Below are 5,175 nucleotides of genomic sequence, written 5' to 3' on the forward strand. Positions count from 1 at the left end.
ACAAACAAAAAAATTAAAAAAAAAAAAAAACAAAAAACCAAAAACCACAACTGTACTTTTATCAGACACGTAATTTAAGGTATTATTTAAACTCTGCAAGCTTCAGATGTCAGATAAATAGAGAAGCCCAATTTACTTGAAAAAAAAAACCAACCCTGAATACGTGAATATGCCTGAAATAGGTGATACGGCTTTCCTTAGAGAAACTTAAATAACAAAAAAAAAATTCTTACAGTATTTGCCTAATGAGAAATATGGAGATACGTGATAGAAAGCATCTAGTTTTCTACTGGAGAAATTATTGGAGGAATGAGCTGTTTTATTTACTTGGTTTGTTTGTGAAATAGTGAGATTATCCAAGGCAGCTCAGCAGTGCTTTTCTCTGTGCATCATTTCTGTGTGGACAGCTTGCAATAAAGTGTATATTCCTCCTCAAGACAGGAGGCTCTAAATCAAGTATTTTGCATACACCTGCAAATTTTACCCATCACCAGCCAGATTGCTACAAGCATTATCCACAGAAGGATCATACATAGTCAATGGCAAACATACAATAAGAAAGCAGCCAATACAACATTTATGAAGCTACATTATTACTAGAAGGTCTCCAGAGTTTTGCAACCAGAAACTTGAAGTAGCCAGTTGCTGTTTGTTAGCAGACTGCATTCAGTGAAGCCAGCTATTATGATTGCAGAATTTTGCTTTCATGTGCCTAATGTTGTAGTAAACAGTTCATAAACTGTAAGTTATGATATTAATGCAGTGAGCAAAAACCTTATATTCTGTCTGTTATTACTGAGATTTTGTACATTTAGTGCCAGAAGACAGTATTTCCTCTGAAATATTAATGCTGCAGCAGGGCATTTTGCAGTGCAAGTAAAGACAAGAAAAGCCTTTATTTCAATGAATATGCAGGCTAAAATGAGTACAGAAATAGAAGCCCAAGGGAAGATAGCATCACAAAATGAACAAAATAAAGTTAGAACTAACTACAAACACATATGCGTAGAGGTAGTTAATTGTACTTTCTCTACTCCAGTGAGAATTTACATTGCTGTTTAAAAGGAAATAGAGGGCACACTCATTAGATGCTAAAAAAATATATTTAAAAAGCTTTCTCAAGACTTAAATCAAGAATACACATTGGAAGAAAAAAAGGTCCAGAATAAAAGTTCACTTTTGAAAGCCTGTGGCTAAACAGTGAGTGAGCATTACAAAGAAGATCAAACTCTCTACAAATGTGGTGCATATGTTGCGGCATTAATATTTTTTCTTTAATGCGTTCAGAGATCACAACTGATGTCACACTGACATTTTTAATTTCTGCCTTGAGGAGTTTTAAACAGAGATGAATATAATTAGAAAGCAACTGAACAGACTACATTTTCTCATTTATTAGCTTCTCAGAAATCGAGACCTTCACTGGTTATTGAAAGTTCCAAAACATGACAATTTGAGACAAATCTACCCATGGTGTAAGCAGAAATTAATAGAGTATGGAAACTGTGTGCAGACAAAATATGCCAGGTGTCAAAACAAGCATTCCAAGTAGGAAAAGGATAGCAACCGTCCATTTCAGATTATTTTCCTTGATGTTGTGAAATTTTGCAACGCATTCTGAACAGCAATTAAGTCTACCAACAACCACCACCAAAACACACACATAAACCAAAAAAACAAACCAACAACAACAAAAAAAACCCACAAAGCCTAGAACATAAAACAAACATTCAAAAGTATTCAGAACTATATAGCAGGAAAAGTTAATGTGTCGGGGCAATCAAGACTACAGTCAAAACCTGCCAATTTAGCTAATGTTGTACCCTTTTGTGAATTTCCTTACTACTGCCATGCCACAGCACTAGAGGGGACATGTGAAATCAGGCCCTTTGACTATGGCCACCTAAAGCCATTCAGTGACACTCTAAGGTAAGTTTCAAAAAATTCTAATAACATCAGCACAATGACAAGTAGACAGAGATGTTTTATAGCCAATGAAACTATCCAATTAAAGGGTAGCATTTTATGATCTTGCATTTCTGATTATCAACTTCTCAAGTTCTGCAACTATTGCACAGAATTATCTGTGATTTCCTACATTTATTTCCATGTCACTCATTTCCTACATGTGTTAATGCACATTTTCAGAAGTTAAAAAACTCAAACTAACAAAAAGACAAAAATAATCCAAATAAAAAATGAAACTGCCAACAACAACAAAAAATACCCCACCCCCTAACATTAAAAAACCCCAAACAAAATAAAAAACTGCAATAAACAAAAGTTTTGGATAAGCTCTGTTTGAGAGCTTATCCAAACATTCCTACATGTTGAACTCATGTAGAAAGATTAACAGCAAGACTTTCCATTCATCTAGTGTCTAAATGAGGTACATACCAATTCACAAAGCAATCACGCAACTTAATCAAAGAAAAAATAAAATCCAGTGAGGTTATTAAACTGATAAATACTGCTCATGACTGAGAATACTCCTGAACTATGTAATGCTGAGAAAGTTGATTACTGGGAGAAATATTAGTATAATCTTTCTTTTTCTCACTCACTTTCTTAGGTGATGGGTGAACACCGACAGTGACAGACTACTGTGCTGCATGTACACACATTCAGTCTGCTGCAACATGGCTTTTCTTCCAGTGTGACTTTCAAAACCTAAGCTGTTTTCACTCTTAATATGAATTAAGCATATTTGGAAACACTACATTTGAAAAAAATCACAAAATTTCATTAGAAACGTCCTTGCAATCACTTGCCTACACTAAGACTGCTTGTGGTTTCTGATAAGCCATCTTCAGTACATTTCATTAAAAGCTTCACAGCTGTTGATCCAGACAAGCTTGCGTCTCCTCATGACACATGGACCAGAAGCGAGCTGCTGAGTTTCCATGTAAGCTGATTTTTGTGAACCTTCAGCTCTGCACCTTCATTCGGGGGCTGCGAGGTCCCACTGCCACCCTGCTCTGACATCACTGTGCTTGCTGAAGGAAAGGAGCAAACAGGCAAGGGGTCAGCAATGTCCACACAAGAGCATTTTACCTCTGCTAAAGGGAATGTCTGAATTTAAATCACTAAAGCACTTCAGCAACTGCAAAGTTCAGTGCGTGAGTATTCTAAAGTTAAAAATTGTGACAAATGACTGTTTATTTTTTGTTTTATTTTGTTTTGATCTAAGAGCAGCATTCCTGCTTGTTAAAAAGTTTTTTTTTTCTTGTATGGTAAGATCATCCACATGGAATCAGATACTAATTTATATCACATTTATCCAGCAGAAATACACTAGTTTTGTCATACTATGTTACTCTCTATTGAAACAAAATTGTAATCTTTTCAGTACAACAGATTTCCTTAAAAGGCTCTCATAGGCAGATTTGATCTTTATATTATAAATTTCATTTCATTGTAAGCTCTTACATTTATATTACTGCTCAACATGAACTCTCACTGAAATGTGACCTGACAATTTATATCTGTATTTATTCATGATAAGCTTTCTGCTTCACTACTACTGAAAGTGTAGTATATTCATTGCAGAAATAACACTTCCTGCTATTTCCAACAATGAAGGTCACACCAAGCTTCACATGAAATGAAATGTAATGTTTCATGTTTTTCAGTTGGGGCACATGTTTTAAATTCCTTTTTATAATCACCTATAGTAGAGCATTTCTGCAAATTTCTTTTTTCCCCTAACTCCATTTTCTCTATTTTCAGTCAGGAAAATACATTTCATATGTATATGACCCAAATAGGGGGAAAATTAACAAATACAGATTCAAAACTTACTGAGCTATACAGTTAAAAACAAACAAACCAGACCAAACCACTGAGGCTTAGGCCTGTCTGTGCCTGAGTTTCGTTCACATTTTCTTGTCCCATTAGCAAAATCTTACATTTTGGGTATGCAAAGAAAGGATCCCAAAGAGATCCATAAACTGTTGAGCTTCATGTTCATGTTAAACTAGATCAATAAGAATAACTGCACAGCTCTAGTTCCATGATGAGCTTGATGTAGTCGATTTTTAATTCAGTTTTATCTGCACACTAGTACCTCAGTTCGTAGCTTGTCATCAGTACACACCAACCATAGCTACTCTGCTAATTTCTGCATTACACACTCCCAAGGATACTGAAGGCTCAGAACAATAGATATTACTGTCATGGAAAGACAGCTTCTGAAAATTTGAGTGTGTTTTTCTGGTTAAAAATATTGGTTACTTTTCCTTTCTGTATTTTGAAATATGCAGATATCATTTGTGCTCTGTCAGTATGCTTCCAATGCTCTATCACAGAAAAAATGTTCTAATGTATCATTTAAAACAATAATATCAACAATTTGTAAATAAATATTTAGAGGATAGTCCTTAAATAAAAAATGTACCATTTTGTAGACTGGTTATATGAGACATCTATTGAACAATATTAGGGTGTCTACATTTACAACAGTTTAACATATTTAACACAAGACCAGTCATTGGGTTGGGGGCTTTGTGTGCACATTGCTTGCTTGAGGACTTTTTTTTAAAGCTAAAAATTTTTGCTATAAAATGGAGCACTTTCTGAAGCACTTATTCAATTTCTCATGATATCTCCCGATAAAGCATATTTTATTTGAAAATAATTATTTCCATTTCAAAGTACATATAAAAAGAAATTTCAAATGTTCACTTTAAGTGGCAACATGGCAGCACAACTGAAATTACATTATTTTAGCACCCTTAGCAGGAAATTGGTTTAAAAAAAAAGTCACTCAAAAACGAATTCAGTTGCAATATGAGTTTTGCATCTGTACAAGTAGTAAAAAATGTACTTTAAACCCCATCCTTCCCATCTTCCCAGGCTCAGCTTCACTTATTCCTCAAATTTTCTTCCTCCTTCACTCTGCAGTGCAGAGGAAAGGAACAGGGCCTGCGGTCAGTTCATCACTCATCTCTGCCACTCTTCCTCCAAAGGGGGAGGACTGAGTACACTCTTCCCCTGATCCATTGCAGGAGTCCCTTCCAAGGCAGACAACTTCTCCAACACGAGCCTTCCTCCAGCTGCAGCTCTTCATGAACTGCCCCACTGCGGGTCCTTCACAGGCCCAGGGATCCTGACAGAAAGTCTGCTACAGCATGGGCTCCTGTCTTCAGTGGGCCACAGATCCTGCTCCAGCACAGG

The sequence above is a fragment of the Zonotrichia albicollis genome, chromosome Z (assembly GCF_047830755.1).
Source record: "Zonotrichia albicollis isolate bZonAlb1 chromosome Z, bZonAlb1.hap1, whole genome shotgun sequence".
NCBI classification, from domain to species: Eukaryota; Metazoa; Chordata; class Aves; order Passeriformes; family Passerellidae; genus Zonotrichia; species Zonotrichia albicollis.